At 37.0% G+C, this 25,894-nt stretch overlaps 1 protein-coding gene across 2 annotated transcripts in view; it reads right to left on the bottom strand.

Annotated features, from left to right (window-relative positions):
* The window catches only part of LOC108713084 (copine-8), a 134,801-nt gene that overhangs the window by 95,678 nt on the left and 13,229 nt on the right, over window positions 1–25,894 (bottom strand). The gene's annotated exons all lie outside the window — the stretch shown is intronic.

Raw genomic sequence — 25,894 nt, 5'->3', positions numbered from 1 at the left:
TTGGCACTTGGTGCTCTAGTGAATAGATAGCTAGAAACTCCATAATAAAACATGTCATTACTGATTTTTGCCCAGAGAAAGATAGTAGACAGCCACAGCTGAAACTGCAATCACTCTGTACAACAAAAATGTAATCAAACCAGTTATATCTGGGAAACCCCTCATTTTCTATGCATTGTTTTCTGGGAGAAAAATTATTTTGATGTCTGAGACAGTGTCGCTTCAAAAATATACAATGGAGCTCAATTCACATTCAGCATGGAGACATATATTGATTTACTGCACTACATGAACTGAAAGGATAGAGACAGATGTCTAGTTTTGGTGAAATTTATCAGATCACAGCTGGGGCAGTGAATGTTTCTTGCTGTGCTAGAAAGTGTATTATGGTTACATTAACACACATTAATCTCACAGAATCAACCAGTTGTTTGACATTCCATTTTCCTGAACTTAAAACACACACATGTGTTCACTTAATAAAGGAAGACATATTTATGTAGATCTCACAAATGCCATCAAACAGTATATATCTAGGCCATATATGCAATTAATCTTTCATGATATCAAAAAACAAGATTATTTTACAGTTGTGGTGACCTCAGATAAGCTTCAGAGTAGAAATAAGTTGAAGCTCCCTGGGAGTAAATGTTAAATACAAATGTCTATACTGTATATGACTCTAGAGGGCCCACGGAAAGGTTAACAGGTGATCCTTTGAGAAGCAGACTGTCCGATGAATCCACACATTTCAAATGAAACTGGAAATTTAATTTGACTGTTACTGCTAGTCCTGTGGATTTCTCTTCTCATTATTATTGTTTCTAGGGCACCAAATGTAACTTTTAAAAACTTAAAGTTTTTTGTAAAAAAGTAAAGTCAAGTGAAATTAATAAAACAGAAACAAGCAAATATTTTTAGCACACAAACATATTGGGGTTGCACAAAATGTTGGAAGAGTTGGGATAATTTCCCACCATCAAGAATATGCAAAAGGATAATCTTGCTTTGGGCACCAGGCAGGAATGGGTGGTTCCATGCTCCTAAATTTTATCAAGGACAAATAAAAATATTTATTGAACCATATAATGTTTCCTTGTTTTTTATAATGCCAGGTGTCAAATCAGGAAATCAGAACAAAAGAGGTATATTACACACACACACATATTATATATCATAAATGTCAAAATTTAAAACTTCGTAAATAATTCAGATTATCGGTACATGGCAGTTCAGAAACCAGCACTATTAGCATCAAAATTAAATAATCAACAGCTTTGGGTAAAACTACATGGGAGATTTTGATCAGATTTTGTGGATCAGATTTTATAAATTTCATGCTGTTGCATGGCAAGAACAGCCATGCAACAGCATGAAATTTATAGGATCCTACTAAATCTGATCCCCCTATAGCTATAATGTAAAGTCAGATCAGATAATAGACAATAAAGTTTGTTCATTCATTTACATCCGACATTCAATGTATTACAATGAGGAAAAAAAGTTGGTCAGTCATCATCAGATTTTATCTTGTGAGATAAAGACATGCATGCAGCGTTCGCATCCAACAGTCATGTAGCTTCAGATGGAAACTTTTCCATGTAGCTTACATGTCAAATTTTTGTATCAGTCCCATTATATTTTGACCCATGCAACTATATCTGACTAGTAGGATGTGATCTATTGATCCATCACCATCCTACAAAATCTCCTGTGGAGTTTTGCCTTAATATGACATGCAAAACCACCGGTATAACTAGATGTTACTGGGCCCCACAGCAAAATAATTTGAGGGGTCTCCAAACTCTCGAAAGGTTGTCCTTTTGTGTTACCAATACATATCAAAATTGATCTCTAATTAGGGCCTCATGGGGTCACTATACCTCCTGGTCCCCCTGCAGCTGCAGGGTCTGCTTCCTCTGTAGTTATGCCTTGGGCAAACCTCATTTTCTGCTTGATTTGTTACAACCCTTAAGCTTAGCTTCTCGACTGCTGCTCAAATCGCACTAAGCATGTGCGTGTCACAGACAAAAGAACAAATTCGAGATGCGAAATGCCTGTGCCGATTTTGAAGACCTGGCTCATTGCTACTATAGAGATGCTGAACCTCTAGGCTGGTTCAATAAGATCAATATATAAGATTTGTCATTTCAGGAAATATTAATTTTTAGGGTATAGTTAGATCATAAGAGTAAACAGGTGTTAGCAGAGGGAAATCATTAACATTAATTGCAAGTCCAAGTGCAGAGTGCAGGGCCTCCTGTTGTCCAACCAGGAGAAACAGTGGCTAGTAAATACAAGGACCCTGGTTCCAGACCACAATGTAGTGATGTGCGGGTCGAGAAAATATCTACCCACATCTGACCCGAACCCACACCAGCCTGCACCTTGCTTCCCTCTCCATTTATAGACCTACGCCGCCTCACTGATGACATTACAAAAGATAGCTGGCAGGTGCGCTCTTGGAAAATCGGAAGCTAGAAGTCGGAAGCCAACAGTGTAAGGACGCGGGCGAGAAGAGCAGGCAGAAGAGCTAAACCCGACCCTCAAATGGTGCAGCGAGGACAGCCCAAACCCGCCTACAGGTATTGGGCCTGAACGCAACATCCTTACAAGGATCCTAACAAGGATATATAGTAGCTATTAAACACAGACATGCAATAGTAAATATCTGGATAAAAAGCAGTAAATATAACAAGTTCATTCTAATGCAAAGGATTACAAATAGAAGACACCTACAGATCTATACTGATAAAGGGAGTGGGGAAGTACAGAATAGAGGTTGAAAGAAAAATGACAACAGCTGAATGTAAAAAATAGCAATTAAAGGCAAAAAACAGCCAAAAAAAGGATGCAGATTAATATGTTATACATATTTGCCTTTTGTTGTTTGAATCAATATTGTTCATTTATCTTAACATTGTTTACATTACTTTGTTTTGTTTTTTTAAGACTGGCTTTTTACACTGTAATTTAATCCATATGAGTAAATATTCTATTTTTTAAATTCTTACTATAGATTACAAACCTGATACTTAGAAAATATTATTAACAGATAAAGTATCATTTATTATCTCATGTCCTTTTAAAGCTTGTACTTTTCAGTGCATTGTGAAGATGCTGTTTAGCTTATTTGCCACTGTCAGCGTTTGTTGATCATAATGATGTGAAGCCAGCAAATTGCTAGTCTATGAAAGCTCTAAGAACTTTCCTTTGTGCTTTCATAAAGCTTGCACTTTTATCCAGAACATCTATTTACATCTACAATTTGCTCCATTGTTTCTTAAAATGAAAGCACAGATGTCGAAATAAACACTACTGTTCTAATAAGAAATTGGTTTCATTAGTCACAGACTACAAAATCCAAAAGGCAATACCCTGCAAAAGCCAGCAATTTTGCCAGTTGTTTAATTTCTAACAATTTGTTCATGTTACATTGTCAAAAAAGACAAAAAGCAATGTTCTATGTGTTGCAGCAATTAAGCAAATGTTACAAAATTATATATCTATGGAATGATGTATCTTCTACTACTAATCATAGCGATATTTTAACAAAACATAATGTAAGTAGGGGTCATTTACTTTTCCCTGGGCAGAAGTGCAAGAGCACTAAGTGGGGCAAAACCTTACTCACAAGGTGCATAGTACAGCATCAGGGGGTACCAAATACCTGGCAGTTCAATGAACGTTAGCTATGGTATGTTTCAATCTGACAGAGCAGAAGTGAGTGATTTATGTTGGTTGTCTCTAGGCATTGCTCTGCTCGAAATCTACTCATCTCTGGCTGAAGAGCTTCTTGTAAATCCCAATCTACTGGTATGTTTGTGTAAAAGCTATACACCATATTCTGAATGCCACTGAAAACCAAATGGAATTATAACCACAATAATATGTGATAAATATATGATTATTGTCCACTAAAACTGCTTATATTTATCTCATAAATTAACATTTTTAACTAACCAAGTAAGGAGCATGACTGTCTTAGCCAAGGTTGCAGAATGTGTTTTCTGTGCAAAATAAGATATTGCTGCAATTCAATTTTTAAATGCAATAAAAACTGGAACCAAAAATAAATAGAAAAATAGATGTGAAAACAATGGAAACTATCCCTTCAGGTACATAGATGCTTCACTTGCTGATGCTTCACTACAAAAAGTAACCATTTGTTTGCATCGTTCTATGCTGATCTCATAAGCAAATGCTGCCCATAAAAGGTATATAGATACTATTGGGCAAATTTACTAAAGCGCAAAGCGGCTAACGATAGCGCAAATTTGCCAGTGTGACGTCATTTCGGGTGCTGGCGTAAATTCGCTAGCGAAGTGGACCTACTCTAACGCTACTTCGCACCCTTACACCAGGCGAAGTTGCGCTATTGTGAAGGGACATAACTACGCTAATTCACTAACTTGCGCATTTTACTGAACGTTACCTCTTGCATTAGACTTTACTTGGCAAGGTCAGACCAGGCGAAGTTCAATACAATAGATAGGAGTTTGTCCAAAAATAATTCCCAAAAAACAATGGCGTCTTTTACTTTTTTAAGGGTGATAGTACGAAAAATAGTGTACATTTTTTTGGGGGTACCCTCCTTCCCCCTACATTTCCTAACATATGGCAACCAGAAGCGATCCTAGAGGGGGGTGGGCCCTGGTGCGTGACGAGCAGCCGGGCCCTGCCCCCTCCATACGGCCGCATTTGGCCGCATTTTCAGCGGCGAACGGACTGCCGGGGGGCCCTGAGGGGGTGCGGGCCCTGGCCCACTCGCACCCCCTGCTTAACCGGTAGTTCCGCCACTGATGGCAACTCAACGATACAGTGGGCACAAGTGTAGGGCAATAGAACACCTTTATTTTATTTTTTAAAGATTTCCTGGACTTGTGTAGTGTAATGTGGTTGCTACAGCATATACGTCCATTATATTTTAACTTTGCGCCATATGCAAATTAGGCATCGCTAGCGTAACTTCGCTTTGCCTGACGAAGTAACGGTATCGCAACTTCGCTACCATTCGCCTCCCTGAGCGCAACTTGCATTTTAGTGAATTTGCATAGCGCTCACGAAACTACGCCTGGCGAAGCTGTCGCTTCGGATCTTAGTGAATTTGCCCCTATATTCAAATATTACCTGGAGGAAATCTATTAGTAAAATTGAAAATAAATCAGAAAACAAAAACTTAAATATTTTCCAAATTATTTGACCCCCACTGTTTTAAGACGGAAGAGCCCTGCTACCACTTGCTATGGTAAGAATGGCAAACATTTAGCTTATGGCACACACTGGTGACCCCAAGTACCCTCCATTCTCTGAAATTTTAGACTGTGGGGGCTACAAACAACACTACTAGATTAGCAAACATTTAAAACATAAATTTAGCCTATACTGTATTTATAAAATGCTTTGGTTTGTAGCAGATGTGTTATGTGCCATCCATAAGGGGTTGCTCTCCCAAAGGACTCATTTGTGTAAAACTACTCATGTGTATTAAAGAAAGCAGACGGCATATGGTCACATACAACATTCCTATGAATCAAGGAGAGTTACAAAAGGATACACACTGTCTTTTAACAAAAGCACCCCTTATATACAGATTTGCTAGTAACCCTAGAATTAAGGTAAAACAGATTAATTTCAAGGAATGTAAAGTCACAAGTACCATTTTGTTTTTGGCATATAGGCTAAATAAATGGATGTTTAAAGTAGAGTCTGTACCATGCCAAAGAGCAAAAAACTACACATGAAGACAGCAAAAATTTCACTGATTGGGCTGTGCACTACAATGATCAAATGATTGTGAATTATGGAGGTGAGCAACTCACAACCCTTGAGAATTTCCATCTACTTTGAAAAAGCCACCTGGACAAACATTTTCAAGATCACTCAGTAGCTTAGTGCTTTAGACAAATTGTATGTAATTATTGCTTAATATGTATGTATATATAACTTTGTAAAGCACCGTTAAGGAGCCGCAGCGCTGTACATTGCATAAAAGTACAATACATATATAACCAAAGGAATGGTGCACTCCGTAGACAAAATGAATACCTGGGTGCCAGCATGGGAAATAAGCAGTGAAAAAGGATTGCGGCACTCACAGGGTTTTAGTGAAAAAACAAAAAATGTTTTATTATTAAGCCTCAACGTTTCAATCCCCCACAGGGATCTTCGTCAGGAGCAAAAACAAACATGTGAGTGCCGCAATCCTTCTTCACTATATATATATATATATATATATATATATATATATATATATATATATATATATATATATATATATATATCTCTATATATATATCTATATCTATATATCTATACACACACACACAGACAGGGAAGACAAGTAACTTAATAAATATATACAAAATCATATCAGGACAAAGATCTAAACTGCTTTGTGCTAAGAGACAATGGGGTAAATTTATCAAAGAGTGAAGTTCCGCCATCTAGAGTGAAATTCCGCAGCTCTCCATTCATTTCTATGGGATTTTGAAAGGCGTATTTATCAATGGGTGAAAGTGGAATTTCACCCTTTGATAAATACGCCTTTAAAAACCCCATAGAAATGAATGGAAAGTGGCGGAATTTCACTCTAATGGCAGAACTTCACTATTAACTTCACTCTTTGATAAATATAACCCATAGTGGGAAGGAGGTCCCTGCCCCGTAGAGCTTACAGTCTAAGTGGATGGGAGGCTAACATACAGGCACAAATTGGAGATGAAAAAGTGCACAAGGTAAGGCATAGTCAGAAGGCACCGGACTAGGCTAATGTTCTAGTGCTCCAAAAGATATGCTCTTAGTTTTTTCTTGAAGAGACTGAGGGGCAAATTCACTAACCACTGAAAATTCGCCAGCGACAGCTTCGCTCACAGCGCAACACTTCGGCGGGTGTAGATTCGCCAGGACAACGCTAATTTAATAAAATCCGAAGTTGCGTCCAGGGCTCTGAACGATGGCGAAGTTGCGCTAGAGTTACTGCGCCAAGCAAAGTGAAGTTGCATACGACGAGAAGTTAAAGTTAAATGAAGACAACCAGGAACTTATAGCGAGACAAGAGAAGAAATGTAGTGAGGAGCGATGGGCTTTGAATGTAAAAAGAGGGTTTTATATGCTATCTTGCTTAACTGAGTTAACCGGGTTAGTGGTCATGCCATCAATAGTAATGATATTAGCAGGGTTGGAATGGGGGCCCCAGGACCCACCGGGACTGCTGTCCAGGGCCCCCCTCCACCTCCTACTGTGCATGCATGAGGTTGCGCATGTGCGAACAGAGCCCCCTTGGCGTGCATTTTTGTAAAACCCAAACATCGGGAGAGGGAGGTCCATGAGGGTCGGGGCCCACCAGGTTTTTTCCCGGTGTCCCGCCGGGCCAGTCCGACACTGGATACTGGATATTAGTTTATTACACATATATATATATATATATATCTCACAGCAAAAACATGCACATATATCAGCATATATTATAACAAGTGCTTTGCATGGTGGTAGAAGGACACCGCATTCCAAGAAAAACACCTGTACCTACTGTCAAAGTTGGTGGAAGTTCAATCATGCTGTGGGACTGCGTGACTAGTTCAGGGACTGGGCCCTTGTTAAAGTCGAGGGTCGGGTGAATTCAACCCAATATCAACAAATTCTTGAGGATAGCATCAGTCACAAAGTTGAAGTTAAAGTTGAAGTTACGCAGGGGTTGGATATTCCAACAAGACAATGATCCTTAACACACTTCAAAATCTACAAAGGCATTTCTGCAGAGGGAGAAGTACAATATTCTGGAATGGCCGTCACAGTCCCCCGACTTGAATATCATCGAAAAAATCTATGGGATGATTTGAAACAGACCATGTCCATGCTCAGCAGCCATCAAATTTAACTGAACTGGAGAGATTGTGTATGGACGAATCCAGACACTCATCAAAGGCTATAGGAGGCGTCTAGAGGCTGTTACATTTGCAAAAGGAGGCACAACTAAGTATTGATGTAATATCTCTGTTTGGGTGCTCTGTTAATACAATACATTTTACGTCACTGCTGAAACGCTACTATTTCCATAAGGCATGTTATATATTAAAAGGAAGTTGCTACGGTACTTTAAAAAGCTCAGCAAATGATAAACAAAACTCCAAAGAATTGAGAGGGTTCCCAAACTTTTTTTATATGACTGTATATACACACACATAAGAGATCATTCATACCTACAATTGAAAGTACAAAAGACTTGGGCTATCACCATGGGGATATTTTGCACTTTACTGTCTGCAATTATCAGAATCGCTGCTGCTCTATACACACCAGTCAATGGCTATGGCAGGTGGTAAGGACATTTACAAGGACATTGCACTCTGCACCTCATGCTGTAACTTTTAATCCGCCACAAGGTGCAGAGTGCATTCAGAACCCAGACAAGTGTCATCTAAAGGGGCACTTTTGGGCTTTTTTTTACTGTACTGTGTTTTTGCCTAAAAGTGTAGCATAATACTGCATAGTATGATTATTGATAGTGCTAATCACACTACAACTGAGACTTTGCAGTTTAGTAGTTAGGAGTAGTACAATATTGATTTAAAAAAATGTGTACTTTCCAAAAATATATGGCTTCCTCTGGCCAATTTACCTATTAATAATATAATCTATAGTATGCTTATTTCTACAGACACTTTGGAAATTTGGCAGTATACTGTATAGACAGAACTTTAAGCTTTACTACTGAAACAGCTGACATTTTGGAATCACATAAAATTCCTTCCTCAGAGCAAATAAATACTGGCTATACCTATTTATTGAGCACCAAGTATTTTATTTTGCCGACAGTTGTGGCATTGTGTGAATTGGTTTTTGATCTACACAAGTTAGAATATAAATAAAACTCATTGGCATACACTCGTCCAGTAGACATGGAGCTTTCCAAATCATTTGTATTTTATCACATATACTAAACTAAATTTCTGATTTATTTCTCCAGATTATGTCAAATTTGGAATGTTTCAATTTTGTAGGTATTTATGCTACAAAAGTGAAATAACACATGCATTCAAGCAGATTTAGAAAGCTTAGTTTGTCCTATAAAAATGATATATAATATAAATTATAAAATATAAAAACAAAATGATATTCTTGTTTAAACACTAATGTGTGGTAATCATTTACATACAGTGTCAAATGGCAACTACTAAATCACTCCATACTGTTGATGACAGGCCTTCTAATAAAAAGCATAGGCTGAATTGATAAGGTTTCTTTCCATGTATGAATGACAAATTAACCTCATGGGGCAGTCAATGAAGGCTTCATTACCACCCTCACTAGTGCAAGGATCTGCAAACTCATTATTCAAGTAGTATTATTTATATCAGGGATCCCCAAATTTTGAACCCGTGAGCAACATTCAGAAGAAAAAGGAGTCGGGGAGCAACACAAGCATGGAAAATGTTCTTGAGCTGCCAAATAAGTGCTGTGATTGGCCATTTTGGCAGAGCACCTGGTTTTTATACAACCAAAACTTGCCTCCAAGCCTGGAATTCAAAAATGAGCACCTGCTTTGAGGCCACTGGGAGCAACATCCAAGGGGTTGGAGAGCAACATGTTGTTCACGAGCTACTGGTTGGGGATCACTGATTTATATAATAATTCAGAGTTATTTAATTTAATTTGAAAGATTAGATGTGTGCAAGAAATGAGCAAATAGAAAACACACATACTAGGGTTGAGTGCATTGAAAACAGTTATGGGTTTGGATTCAGTTTACTTCCATCTCTGCTTTCAGCATCAACTGAAGCATAAACATATCTAGTTTTTACATATATATTAATGCAGTGAGGCATTTAAAGAACTGCAAAAATACATTAGCAAAAAGTCCCGTTAGTGGTGCCACCATAAAATATTTGAACATACTTTTGCAATTAGGGAAAAAAATCTATAACCCAGTTATCTGAGCAAGCCATCTGCTTTTAGATTTAAGCCATAAATATATTATACAACACCAGTCAGTGTAAATAATGGTATCTAGAGCATGGTCTGTAACACTGCACAAAACAGCACATACTATAGGAAATGCTAACCTACAACCCAGAAAGCAAACAGTACAAGAAATGGCACTCTAAGCATTAGTTAGTGAGTAACTTGCCTCCCCCTCACCACAACAGGATATAAGAAAGGTAGTTTAATATGTATAGCCACCACCCAGTAATATAATCCAGCACAGATAAACTGAACATTAACATCAACCCCTGGCAGCATAATTCCTTTGATCATAATACCAATGATTACACACTCAATGCAAACATCCTTTACATTTATTACAGGGGGGGGTGACTTTCTCAGCATTTCTACTGTGTGTTTGGTATGGGTTACATATTTCCCTCCATCTTCTCTAAGATGGAACATTCTTAGCATAAAGTTTCTCTTTGAAAATGTACTTATAAATTGTAATTCTATAGGTTTACGTATAGTGGGGGTCGTTGATAAATTTTGTGCATCGCATATTTATTCGCAAATGGTTGTATTGCCCATGTTTTTTTCCTGAAAGCTAAAATATCGCACTGCTGTGCCTGTCTTTCTGGTTTATGCGAATTCGCATTCAGAATAGATTTTTGCAAATGGCTCGCAAATGAGACCGTTATTTGCGTGAGTGTACCCCCTGTGCAAGGTTGTTGTGCGCGAAAATAGCGTTGACAATAACTTAAATTCGCAATTTGCTAAACTGCTTTGCAAATATTGTCTCTGCCACCAAAGTTGTGGCGTAATTCAAACGCAGAGTGTGCACATAATATTCGCAATTATTGCCATATTTAAAAAGCTCTTATAGACGTTCGCAGTGTGAAAAAAAAAATCGCAATTCTGTTTGCACACTTTTATTCAGCTTTATAAATGTAACCATGTGCAGGGCAAATATATTCACTGTGCAAAACAATCTGCTCTGCCCTGCCCCAGCGTGTCTCTGTGCCAGTCTATGGTAACTATTTAATAGCCATAGCATCATTCCATCTGTGATTTCATATTGGATTGTATTTAAAAATATAGGTACCTATGTGCAAAAATGTCAATGAGTAATTAAAAAATTGATTTTTTAAAGCTTGCTGAATGCACAATGGTTGCTAATTAAACAAATCTTATTATTTAGAGCAGTGGTTAAATTTGTTTCAGCCTCAAACAGAATGATAAATATTATATGATGTTCGAAACAAAGACAGCTATATAGATAGCCTGGAGCACTAGGCATGTATCTCCAATGGATCTTGACAGATGCATTGTCTCTATAATCCTGGCCACATGGAAGAAACTTATGCAACTACCAAGATCAGTCAAAGGGTTTAATGAGCATAAATCTCTACTGTTTCAATCCTAAACTCGATACAAAGATATATAAGAACATGTGGTGTTCAAGCAGTTTTGCAGTGACAAATATTGTTGCATCCAAACAACAAGATTTGCTGAAAAATAAGCAGAATCAAATATAAATTGACATAGACATTCAATGTAAAAGCTTAAAGCTACTTGTATTATACTCCACTACCCAACTCATTCAAATAAATATTGTTGTGAATTTTCCGCTTAGATGAATGATGACACAATGATGGTTAATGTCATATTGAAGGAATGCAACTTCTTTTTCTGGCATCCGAGAAACAGGAGGTCATTTTCAAAACTCAACATGTTGGTCTCCCAAACACTTAAAACGATCAATGCTGTTAAAGGGCACTTATTGTACTGTGCGAGAAGCATGATAAAAAGCATAATCACATAGTGTATAGTTTGAGATTACAGCTGACAGAATGTGTGTGCAGTGACAGTGCTTGATTAGTAAATGAGGCAGGACTTTGTTGGAAACCTTTCTTCATAAAATAGAAATGTGCAAATCGTTTGGCAGAGAGGCTCTTTCCTTGATGTTAATATTTGTATGTTTTATCCACATTTTGAAAGAGATGAATATAAAAGGTTATGGTCCAGCTCTAGGCTACAAGGAACTCTTAGGTCACACTGGGCAAATTTGCACCTGGGCAGTAACCCATAGCAACCAATTCAGCGTTTATCCTGCAGCTGGCTGAGAAAAGCTAATCATTGATTGGTTGCTATTGATTACTGCCCGGGTGCAAATTTGCCCAGTGCTTGTAAATGCAGTTATTTTGTTAGATTTTGTCTGTACTGGAATTAGTTATTTGAGTGAGTTCTAATACATCTGCTAGAAAAGGAAGCCCCCCCTATAAGATATATTGGTTCTAACTGTCAATGAATATCTGACACCCAACTGCTACATGAAGACAGAATGAAGAGAAACAGATGCTGAGAAAGGGATAGTGAAGATAAACTTAATTATTTCAGAAACGATGCAGAATTTTTAATTGAGTGTATTTACAAAGATACATTTTTATTATTTGTATTATTATTCAGTATGCTGAAGCTTATATTAAATTTTAATTTTCGAAATAGTTCCCCTGTCAACTTTGATATCTGCAAGTACTGCAAAGAGTATGAGTTGTCCCAAGTATAAGGGAGTCATACAGCTACTGCATGGTATATCTATACTATATTATATACTATCTTATATTCATGAAAAACCTCTTCATTTTTCACTGATTTGCTTTTCCTCTCAGTAAGACAATCCAATGTACATAGGATATCCAAATAAGGGTTCAGATTTGGCTGAATCCTTCATAAACAATTTCAGATACAGCCAAAACCAAATATTGTGGATTTGGTACATCAGTACTGGATTGACATATGTAGCTGCAGGGCAGTGATGTATTGGATAATACTGTAATTTTAGCATTTCTTAGGGGAAATGCCTAATATTTACTTTAAAGGGCAGAAAGCACATCAGGCACCTCCAGTGGAAAAAATGTTTAACTTTTTCCCTGGGTCAGTGCTCCTGTTCAGAGAAAACTGTACTGGCTCATGGAAAAACTGTTCAATTACTTAAACGTACCTTATTACAAGTGTTCATAGCATAAATGTAGATGGTATTTTTAGTAATACCATTTTGACCTTGTGTAAGACAAAGCTTAGTAAAGGAAAACCTTTAGTAATAATGAGGCAATTTATTTAGTAAAAAATAACATTACAGTTTTGTCTGGGTAAGCTGTTGGAGTAACACATGGCATGTCACCCAAGGACTTACCAAAGATACTCCCACGTGACCTAAAAGTAACAAGTTTACTTTACTGCACATGCGTCATAGCCAAAGCCCAAGAACCTATAATTTCAAAGTATGAAGCCGCTGGCAAAGCACTTACAATAGGTGCACCAGCCTGATTTAACATTTTGCAATCATTTTACTAGGGGCACAAAATATTTTGGCATGATAAAGTGAAATAGGCTTTCCTTGTTCTTTAAAAGGAATAGTACAGCAAATTTAAAGAGTCAAGTAATTCTCGTAAAGAGATATGGAGGGTGATTTCAAGCATTTTGGTTCCACCTCCTAAGCTACTAAAGAACATGACATAAAAACCACCCAGTATATTGTTCAGCAGGGTCGGACTGGCCGGCCGGGGCACTGGGTAATAGCCCGGTGGGCCCTAGGCCCTCTAATTACATTGGTAATGCAGTGTATCATGTGCCAGCAATTGCATGAGTTGTACTACTGTCGCCACTAGCTCCAAGCCCACCCACCTGTTTGACAGCCAGCCTGCCGGAGAGCCAGCCAGCCCATCCTTCGCTCTGCCTGGCAAGTGGCACCGCATGTCCTGCAGTAGTGGAGGGGACCTCTGGTTGGAGTTGAGCTGCCGAGGACCCGTCATCACATGATTGATGGACCCATCCCTGCTATCCTGCTGGCGATTGGCTGCACTGCACCTGCACGTAAATTCTACGTTTCAGGCAGCGAGGCAGCCAACGAAACATGGGGCACCCCATTCCAGATTTCAAAATGAAATATAAAAAAATGTTGTGGGCGCTATTTTGTACTGGGATGGGGGGTTTGGGCCTTTGAGTTGAGGTTTCCTGGTGGGACCCAAGCACCCCAGTCCGACACTGTTATTCAGTATACCATAGTCCTAAAGACATTTTATGTACACAAGCGCAATTTGTGCGTTTCCCCTCAGTGAGTTGTGCCTATAACAACTTTCATTAAAGGTAATTGCATTGAAATGCACTCTTCAAACCACTGTATAGTTGTGCTCATCTCAACTCAGTCCTTCCTGTATTCGGTTCCAATAGCACACTCATGCTTAAAGAGCAGATGACACTTGCATGGAGAGCACTGGAAACAATGCTAGACATATTTTCTGTCCAAAATTGGTGCCTGATTTGCGATTAAGCACATGTGCAGTTGCATCCATTTTGGCAAATTACCTGCAATTTCTGTAAGTGTAGCACAGAGGTGCCTGCAATGGTACTAGAATTCTGGGGAAAATGTGGCCATTGCACTCGAAACTGCACTTTCCTCACTGCATCTAGGTAAGTGTACCCTAAGGTGTTCCAAATAACAGACAGATCAGTTGTATGAAAAGCCTCTAGTCCTGAGAATTTCTATGCATTTACTGCAACCAATACATTTTGAATTAAAACATGGACTTCTGTAAATATAAAATGTTATAGTTAATTCATAAAGTTCAACCATTTCCTGTACAGCTGAGGTATAAATAATTACAGACTGACATTCTGTCAAAAGCAGTGCTTTCAAATCAACATGATCAACATGATAATCTACCTAAACAACGACAGAGGAACAAACAATGGTGGAATTAGCATATCACCTCTTCAGTCAAGCGACAGTTCTGAAAACAGAAGAATGACTAATATGTTTTGTGTCTTTAGGTTCTTTTAGTGTTTCATCTGTTTTATTTTAAATCCCTGTTCCCATTTGCATGTAATATTTTTTTAAAGCATTGGATTATTTTGCATTTCCATTCAAAGAGAGCAGAATACAGCCTACTGAGAGATTTTGTATTGCCCCCTGAGTGCTCAAGAGCTGACATTATCATTTTATTATAAACTTGTCCTCACACATGTAGTATATTGAATAAATTGATTACTATATAATTGGACAGCAAATATGTATACAATCATCTGGATGCTAGGTTCTTACTTAACCTTGCTACCAGACAGCTTTGAAGATTAATAGGAAAGAGTCAGAAAAAAACAAAAATAATAAAATGCCTTAAAAAAACAAATATTTGTCTCAATCACAAACCAGGCGACACTTCAGGTTATAAAACTACTGTTGTTTTTTTCAACATGTTGCTGGACAGTGATTCCTGATGCGTTTCGAGTGTGGTGCCCCTTAAAAAAAAAAATCTATTTGCAGATATTACGTGATGTAAACATATACAGGTATGGAAGACATTATCGTGAAACCCATTAACCAGAAAGCTCTGAATTACGGAAAGGCCATCTCCCATAGACTTCATTTTATCCAAATAATCCAAATTTTTAAAACGGATTTCCCTTTTCTCTGTAATAATAAAACAGTACCTTGTATGTGATCCCAACTAAGATATAATTATAATTAATCCTTACTGGAAGCAAAACCAGCCTATTTGGGTTTGTTTAATGTTTATATAATTTTCAATTATACAAGGTATAAAGATCCAATTATGGAAAGATCAGTTAACCGGAAAATCTCATGTTCAGTGCATTCCGGATAACAGGTCCTATTGATCACAATCTGGTGGCACTTTATCACCCTTGTTGGTGTTTTAGTTGATTTTTAGTAATGCAACAATCAATTAATGTTAAATTAATTGCTCATGAGTTAGAAATTACAAAGCATACACAATATTTAAAAGAAAAATCAATTGTGTCTTAGTTTTACTCTATTTAATGCTATTTAATTAAGATTAAGCACTAGCACTTTATGGGACGAATAATTAAGAGGGGAACCAATAGATATAGAATCACGAGATTAAATGATTTAACTGAAATCAAATTACATAGTGATAATATATAACTTTTTGTGTGTTTTTTTCTGATCAAAAAGAAGGGATACTTTCTTTCTTTTCTCCTATATATCACAGTTAGCATCAAGTACAAGGTACTGTTTTATTATTACAGGGAAAAATAAAAATAATTTTAAAAATTTCATTTTTTTAAAATGGAATATATGGGAGATGGCCTTCCTATAATTTAGTACCACTAACATATGATACTAGTTAATTCTTATCTCTCTTAAGGTGTACATCTCATCTCAACAAGCTGACCAAATCCTATCTTTAACTTAACTTTAACTTATTACATGTATACACACATACATTTATATACATTATATTATATACTGTATACACACACACAGGCACAGAATCATTGTTACAGCTCTTCTACCATTCTTCTGGGTCCTAGTCTTAGAAAAGCAGCTGTAACATAGGGCTCAAGTCAACACTTTCACAAGGAGGAAGCAACTCTTGCCAAAATGTCCCACACAGTGTTTTGTTTTGGCTCTTGGGAATGAGCTCCAGGCTAAGTATAGATTACACAGTCTCACATTGTTCTTCTCATTTCCTCCAATTGTCAAGATTAGTTTCATACCTATCTGAAAGCTTGTTTTTCCAAGGATACATGTTGCTACATTCCTTCAAGCACATAACATAGATGATTTTTCTATTAAAGCATTTCTTAGAACAATTTTCAGTCATACAATTCCTTTTGACTGTTCTTGCACGGTATAACGTGAGGACACACAAATTACCTCTAGAGAACAAATAAAGTGTTGGGCACATTAAAATACCAGGCCATGAAAGTAATAAAGCGAGATGTAGAACTAATAAAACTGGGTCTAAGTTCTACATTTTTTAATAATACACTATGGGGTGGAGCATATTTATTAAAGGGTAAAAATTAAAATTTGGAGTAATATTACCAAAAATTAAGATTCATTTCTTCATGGTGAAAATTATCCAGATAATTTTCCCCAAAACAATTAATTTTATGTGGAAAATATACAGTTGAGTTTTTAGAGTAGAATATTTTACACCAGGAGAAAATTAACCATACTTCTCTTCAAAAAGTATACTTATAATATGTTAGTAAATCATACCTCCCAACTGTCCTGATTTTGACAGCACAGACTGCAGTCCTGTATTCTCTTTGGACACCAGAAAAAAATACAAAGTCTCTGAAACTTAATTAAATAAGAGGCCATTGGCAAAGAGCCCAGAATACCCAGCACCTACGATAAGAAAGTCTCTTGGGGGAACTGTGACTCACTTAAATGGCAATTTCACCTTCATTAGCAAAAATGTTATAACACATAAAACATGACCCTAAATCTCCGATTAATGTGTCCAAAACCTGCCAAATTTTGTAAAATGGACACTGTATTTAGTGGGTGTGGCCACAAAATGGGCATGGTCAACAATTTTTCTCTGCGCTATGCATGCAAGATATTTTTGTCCCTCTTTCCATTTTTCAAATGATGGACAACATTGTGGTAACTCTGCATTGTTCAAGAAGAAAAAACTTAAAGAGATACGGATAGGGGCGAATTTGACCCGTTTCGTTTCGGCAAAAATTCACCGCCGGCAAAATGTCGCAGATGTCCATTAAAGTCTATGGGCGTCAAAAAAATTGTTGCGCGCCGAAATTTTTTTGACGCGCGTCTTTTTTTTGACGCACAACGCCATACAAGTCTATGGGCGTCATTTTTTCGGCAAAACAAGGCGAAAAAATTCGCCCATCCCTAAATACGGACACCAAAAATTAAACATTTTTCACATTTATCATAATATTGTCTTTGCATGCTATTTATAATTGTGCCATAAAAGTATTTGCCAAATGCATTTACATTACCAATCTGATCCCCCATGTTCCTCTATGAGAGGGCTGCCATATTTGTGCAGCAGTAGTCCGTTAGCATTAGAACTCTGACAGGTTGAAAAGACACAGTCAGGTTGGCAAAACAGTCAGGTTTAGGAACTTTAATTAATAATTACTCACAAAAGCAGAACTATCAGCAAAAAATAAGCAAAATGGCCTATAGGGAACTTTCAATATACATTAATATTTTGAAGAGTAGTTTTTTAATGTCAGTATCACTTTAAATATTGGAACATTACCACAGTTAACACAAAGGCCCTGGTGTTCCATCCATTTTATCAGTTGACTTTGCTTTGCCAATATTTAATGCATTATTGAGCCAAAACAGAAGTCAGCCTTCCCCAAAATCTTGTTACAATGTATATATTGTGGAGTTTAGTCTAGAATTTCATTGTACTTTATATCCTTAAAGGGGTTTTTCACCTTTAAATTGACTTTTAGTATTATGTAGAGAATGATATTTGGAGACAGTTTGCTATTGGATTTCATTATTTCTTTGTGGTTTTTGAGTCATTTAGATTTTTATTCAGCAACTCCACAATTTGCAATTTCAGCAATCTGGTTGCTAGAATTATTCAATTTCAGCAATCTGGTTGCCAAATTACCTTAGCAACCACAAAAGCCTGTAATATGAAAAGGAGAGGGCATGAAAAGAAACATGCGTAATAAAAAATGTTTAGCCTTACAGAGTGTTTGTTTTTAGATGGGGTCAGTCAACCCCGATTTGAAATCTAAAAAAAGAGTAAGATGAAGGTGAATAATTTAATAACCATACAAAAGAAAAAATGAAGGCCAATTGAAAAGTTGCTTGCTGTTTTATAGCATACTAAAAGTTACATTAAATGTGAATGACCCCTAACGGCACTAGCCAAAACAATGGAAAACAGCCCCAGACATATATTCCTCCTCCACCAATCATTACATGAGCATTATGCATTCAGGCGTTGTCCTCTTGACAAATTTCAAATCCAGACATGAATGTCAGACTGGCAGATGTTAAATGATATTCATCACTCCAGAGGATGTCTCCACTTCACCAGAGTCCAGTTGCAGTGACCTTTACGCCATATCAGTTGGCACTGCAAATGTTAATGTTAGGCCTGTTTGCCTCTGGTTACCAGTAATAAAACTGTGCTCCCTATGCAAAGGATTCACACATGCTTGGAACTCTGCACTGAATGTTGTATAATGAAAGCATGTCATTTAAGAGTAGTACAGTTAGGCCCATAAATCTTTGGACAGAGACAACTTTTTTCTAATTTTGGTTCTGTACATGACCACAATGAATTTTCAATAAAACAACTCAGATGCAGTTGAACTGCAGACTTTCAGCTTTAATTCAGTGAGATGAACAAAACGATTGCATAAAAATGTGAGGAACTAATGCCTTTTTTAACATAATTACTTCATTTCAGGGGCTCAAAAATAATTAGACAAATTAAAAAACTGAAAATAAAATGTTCATTTCTAATACTTGGTTGAAAACCCTTTGCTGGCGATGACAGCCTGAAGTCTTGAACTCATGGACATCACCAGATTCTGGGTTTCCTCCTTTTTAGTGCTCTGCCAGGCCTTCACTGCAGCGGCTTTCAGTTGCTGTTTGTTTGTGGGCCTTTCTGTCCGAAGTTTAGTCTTCAACAAGTGAAATGCTGCTCAATTGGGTTCAGATCAGGTGACTGACTTGGCCATTCAAGAATATTCCACTTCTTTGCTTTAATAAACTCCTGGGTTGCTTTGGCTGTATGTTTTGGGTCATTATGAAATGCCTCCCAATCAATTTGACTGCATTTAGCTGGATTTGAGCAGACAGTGCCTCTGAACACCTCAGAATTCATTCAGCTACTTCTGTCCTGTGTCACATCATGGATAAACACTAGTGTCCCAGTGCCACTGGCAGCCATGCATGCCCAAGCCATCACACTGCCTCCGCCATGTTTTATAGATGATGTGGTATGCTTTGGATCATGAGCCTTCTCCATACTTTTTTCTTGCCATCATTCTGGTACAGGTTGATCTTGGTTTCATCTGTCCAAAGAATGTTTTTCCAGAACTGTGCTGGCTTTTTTAGATGTTTTTTTTTTTTAGCAAAGTCCAATCTAGCCTTTCTTATTACATTTTCTAAAAATGCATGTAACAAAATTCTTTTAAAGAATAAGTTACATTAAAATGTGAAAATATTTTATTTACATTTAAATTTTGTATCTGTCTACAGCTAAGCTGTTTATTGACAACAAATGTCCTATTTTACATGAGAGATGTTTTGGTCCATAGCTTTATCTTTGTGTTTTATAGAACCTATAATATACTGGTACACAATTTTGGGTAGACTGATAATGGTATCTTCTACTGTACTATGTTGCTGTTTAAGCAAAAAGGTCCATCTACAGTTTATATTTTACTTCTAGCTTGATTTTTTTTAAACTTTTAAGGTATGGAGATCCAAATTACAGAAAGAACCCTTATTCGGAAAACCTCAGGTACCAAGCATTCCGGATAACAGTTTCCATATCTGTATGTACAGCTCTCTGCTGTCAAAGTAGACATAAGTTTCTCCATAACACTGCAGAAAAGCTATGTATCAAAAGCAAAGAGCTAAAAGGGTGGAAGCAGGTTCACAAGCAGTGATGGGTTTTGTCAACTGCCTGTACTTCTAAAAGTCCATGCATTGTATAGAAGTGAGTGAAACTTGTTTCTCATGAATTCTAGAATGTTCCTCAATGACTTGGGACACTGTTCGCTTCTATAAATAATAAATGTGTTGCTTGGAGTGTGGAAGATTAGCAGATTTTTTGATATTAACATTTAGTTTTAATATTAGGTGCCTATTGTTCTAGTTAATGACTTGGTCTTACAATGACTATGCTGGCTTTGCGTGTTGTTTATTCAAATGTGTAATTAACAGCTAAATGGTGGAGAAAAGTGCAAGCAAATATATCTGTTTTCTGATTGATAGTATAGATAGTTTAGACAAAAAGCAGGGTATAGTGCAAGAGTGGTTTGGGTCGCCAATATACTGTGTTTGCAATGTCAGAAACAAAAACATTTTAAAGGTTATATTTACAAATAATAATAATAATGACTACAAGAATATAAATGCCAGAATTGAAATGAACAAGTAAAGATATGATGTCTCATTTAACAGAAAGTGGGGCTGGAAGCTCAGCTTGTTAATACAATTGTGAAGGGTTGCATTAATTAAGTGCTACAGTAAAACAGTAGTGCAAAAATGAAATAATACACAACAGGAACATTAAACTAAAGCAGAACAATTTATTTCACTTGCCTGTTGATTTAGATTTGAGAAAGGGAATCAAGCCAAATTAAATGGGCTTGCAAAGTAATTTCTGGCTACTTTCCAGTTCATTTCCAGCAAGCAACCATTGTGATTTTGTTTAGATGAGCAATACTAGGAGTTTCTCTATCCTCTCTATGAATCCTACATCCTTCACATTGCCTTACTGCATTAAAGGGGATCTATTGCCCAGACATAAAAAGCTGTATAATAAAAGTCATTTTCAAATTAAACATGGAGCACAAATTATTCTGGGTTATATTTTTATCAAAACATCCACACCTGCTATAAATTTCTCAGCTGTAAATCACAAACAGGTATGGGACCTGTTTTTTAGAATGCTTGGGACATGGGGTTTTCCAGATATGGGGTCTTTCTGGAAAGACCCCTTACTTTAAGTCCAGTTCAGCTTAAATGATTGCCCCATGGCTACACTGCAGCTTATTTATATAAACTATAGTATAACTATTAGTATAAACTAGTATATTATAGGTTATATAAAACACAAAGATAAACAGGGATCAAATAACATTCATTGCTCTCCACAGGATTATGGGCCGAAACATCTCTAATATTTGTTGCCAATAAACAGCTTAGCTGTAGACAGATACAACATTTAAATGTAAATAAAACATTTTCACATTTTAATGTAACGTATCCTTTAAAAGTATTTTGTAACATGCATTTTTAGAAAATATAATAAGAAATAATGAGAAAGATAAAGATTAGATGTGGATATGGGAAGCAGAAGGTCAAAATACAAGGCTGCAGTGTTGTAGACTGAAGGGAATTAGGGTAAGCATTATTGTTAGAAGATTCATTTTCAAGTGACAAAAGGACATACAGGTTCTGGCATTACTGAAGAGGAAAACAAAGATAAAAAATAGCCTGCTGAAAATTAGTGCAGAATTGAGTTGAGAGACTATTTAGCTCTGCATGACTGTAATATCGCAATATTTAATGACTACAGCCAATCTATATAAATCAAAAACTAGTTATGTCAAGAGCAGAACATGAGCTGAATATTATCAAAATACATTCCTTAGTTACCTTGTAAAACTTGAATCATTATCCCTGCCAAGCTAAGCCATGGCCTTTCAGTGTTAAGAGCTTTGCTTGTTTCTTCAGATATAAAGCATAATGTATAATGCAGAAATATTAGGTTTCTTCCAAATGCTAATGTAAATCAAACAAACACAGACTGTCCTTGCATGCCTTCTTTAGCTCCTATTTAAATATATGATCTAGAGAGCGATATTCTGAGACAATTAAGAATAGAAGCTGGCCCACTTGCTCAGTCTCTGCCGTGTAGTGCCTCTCAACAGGTAGCAACCCCGTGTATGTTGCAGTAGATTCCAAATGAAATAAAATTGAACCCAGAGAGCACAGTGCAAATCATAGCAACATTGTGTGTTTATTACAGGAGTGTCATACACAACATGTTTCGGCACAACAGCCTTCCTCAGGTGAATTTAACAGTGATATGAACAATCAACATATAAACGCCACACCTCACCCTGCATTGCCTTCTCTTTCCAGGTTTTCTGTGACTTACTTATGGACTGAATATTGGACTAACTTATGCCATGTGAATGATGCAACTAAGGGTAAGAAAGAACTACCTTGACTTTACATACAGTCGTATTAAACATATACACATCTATTGTGTAGGTGCTATTAGGAAGTAGGCAATACTTCATTGTTTCTTTGCTAACCTATGTACCTGGACACACATTGGAGCTGGTAAACATGTTGGTGGGGTGTAGGGTTTATATATTCCTTGTTCATATCACTATTGTATGCACCTGAGGAAGGCTGTTGTACCGAAACATGTTGTATATCAAACAATGATGCCATGATTTGATTTGCACTGTGCTCTCTGGGTTAAATTTTATTTAATTTAATATTCTGAGACAATTTGCAATTGTTTATGGACTACTGGGATCAGTGTCAAAAATTGTAAAGCATAAAAAATAAAGACCAAATAAAAAGTTGCTAAGAATTTTATAACATATACCTTGAAGGTGAACCACCCCTTTAAGTAAACCGGGTTAACATTATGTGAAAATGTTTTAGTGAATTTAATATCTTGCCTGCCAGTGCTCCTGTTTGCAGAAAACTGCACTAACTAGGGGTACTTACATGCAAACACCATGGAGTGTTCTTCTTCAAGCTCAGGTATCAGGTAAGAGATTATAACATTCCGTTTTCTTTAACCAGACAAAAATAACTTGCCGTTAGGATAGCAAGACTAGTAGATCACGCAGATTAACCAGCAGTGCAAGAGGCAGACATATATTACTTTTATTTAGAGTGAAACATTTGTAATAAACATGAATTAGAAATTCCCTTAGGAATACATATTTTATTTCAAATTTTATTTTTAGGTTTAAATGCCCTTAAGTGTGCCTAACTACCTTCCTTGTATGATAGGTTTCTAAACTGCACAATGAATGATATTTATAAAATTAATCACACATACTATGCTATTCTCTACTTGGAGTAAGGTTCTTAGTGGGGTCCCCAGGGCTCAGTATTGGGTCCACTTTTATTTAACTTGTTCATTAATGACTTAGGGGAGGGTGTTGTAAGTAATGTATCAGTGTTTGCAGATGACACAAAATTATCCAGCCCAATTAATTCCATCCAGGATGTGGCATCCTTGTAACAGGATCTTGACAAACTGGCAATCTGGGCAGCTAAGTGGCAAATGAGATTCAATGTTGATAAATGTAAAGTCATGCACCTGGGATGTAAAAATATCCAAGCCACTTATACCCTTAATGGGACTGCACTAGGCAAATTCATTATGGAAAAGGACCTTGGAGTCCTTGTAGATGATAAACTTGGCTGTAGCAAGCAATGCCAGTCAGCAGCATCAAGGGCAAATAAGGTATTGAGCTGTATTAAAAGGGGCATAGAGCACTTGTAAGGCCCCATCTAGAATATGCCGTACAGTTTTGGTCTCCATCACTTAAACAGGACATTATTGTATTAGAGAGGGTGCAGAGAAGGGCAACTAAGCTGGTAATATGTATGGAAAATCTTAGCTATGAGGAAAGACTGGCCAAATTGGGGATGTTCACGCTGGAGAAGATGCGCTTAAGGGGTGATATGATAACTATTTATAAATTTATAAGGGGATCATATAATAATCTCTCTAATGCTTTATTTACCAGTAGGTCTTTCCAGCTGACACGAGGTCATCCATTCCAATTAGAAGAAAAGAGCTTCCACCTAAATATTCGGAAGGGGGATTTTTACAGTGAGAGCTGTGAAGATGTGGAATTCTCTCCCTGAATCAGTTGTACAGGCTGATACATTAGATAGCTTTAAGAAGGGGTTGGATAGCTTTTTAGCAAGTGAAGGAATACAGGGTTATGGGAGATAGCTCATAGTCCAAGTTGATCCAGGGACTAGTCCGATTGCCATTTTGGAGTCAGGGAGGAATTTTTCCCCCTTTGAGGCAAATTGGAGAGGCTTCAGATGGGGTTTTTTTTTTGCCTTCCTCTGGATCAACTGGCAGATAGGTAGTTAATAAAAAGGAAAAAAAAAAAAAGGTTGAACTCGATGGACATGTGTCTTTTTTCAAACCCACTTACTATGTTACTATGTTACTATGTTACAAGGTAAAATATCATTATATTTAAGATCTTTGACTTTAGTTACACATCCTGTATGAGTTAATTTGTGGTTATAGAAGCTAGGATAAAAAAAGGTTAACCAATTACAGAACCTCAGCGTCAAGATCTGTTACAAGAAACCAGCAGCAATAAGGAAAGGGAGCCAGCATGTGTTAGACCTACCTGTCAATCATAAACTAACCCTGACTTCTGCAAAAAGAGAAAATGAAGAGAGACAGATGCTGAGAGGGAGATAGTGAAGATTAACTTGATTACTTTAGACTTGATTGATTTAGAAAGTTTCTTATTTACAGGAGATAAAGCTCATGTTAAAGTTTCATTTTTGCAATAGTTGCCCTTTAAAGAGGGGGTTCTGAAAGAAACATTTTTAAACAAGCTTTCCATTCCAACTGTCTTGTTATTTTTGAACTAGAATAAAAGACGGGAGGTGAAATAATATCTCTAAAACATGCAAGATCACACTGCTTTTATTTGGATTCTTAGAGTGGCATTTGAATATGCAAATAGTATTTCTTATTCAGGATATTGGCCTCCTGCCATAATTATGAATTTAAATTTTATAAAATATTACTTGAGAAACCACAAGGTACACTACTAAGCACTTGTGAAATAAGTAAATAGGTTTTGGCTGAAAAAAATGCCTCTATATATTTTTTAGTGTTAAGTGAAATTCTAAGACTGAATTATCAATCAGGATACAGATGATTAAGACATCCAGGTACAGAACTAGGGGTAGGCAAATAGGCATGTGCCTAGAGCGCAACAGAGGGGGGCGCTAGGCATGTTACCTCTTCTTTCATCTAGCCCTTCTCCTAGTCCATGTCCCTTCACTGCCAGCTTATCAAGTATTATTAACCCCCCCCCCCCCCAGTGTGTTCCCCTCTTGTTCTCGAGAGGGAGGGCGAGGAAGCTGGCCCAGTTGCCTAGGGTGCCTGGGTATCTAAGCCCAGTACTGAAGACAAAGTGATCTTTTTTCTATTCGACAATTATTTTCTTCACTGAAACAATTTGAAATTCTTTCTCCCTACATGTAATTTCACTTCTGAGAGTAAGGCTACGGGCAGATGTTACTACTCAGTGCTGAGTACTATTAAAATCAGTCCAGTTCTGAGGATTTGACAAGTATCTGCTTTCATAGATGTGTTAACATTTCCGGAATGCCAGAATAAATGTAGATTTAAAAAAAAAACTGATGTCTGAAAATTGT

The sequence above is a fragment of the Xenopus laevis genome, chromosome 3S, assembly GCF_017654675.1.
Source record: "Xenopus laevis strain J_2021 chromosome 3S, Xenopus_laevis_v10.1, whole genome shotgun sequence".
NCBI lineage: Eukaryota > Metazoa > Chordata > Amphibia > Anura > Pipidae > Xenopus > Xenopus laevis.
Note: the sequence above shows the minus strand (reverse complement) of the source record. Positions and strands in the feature narration are given on the sequence as shown.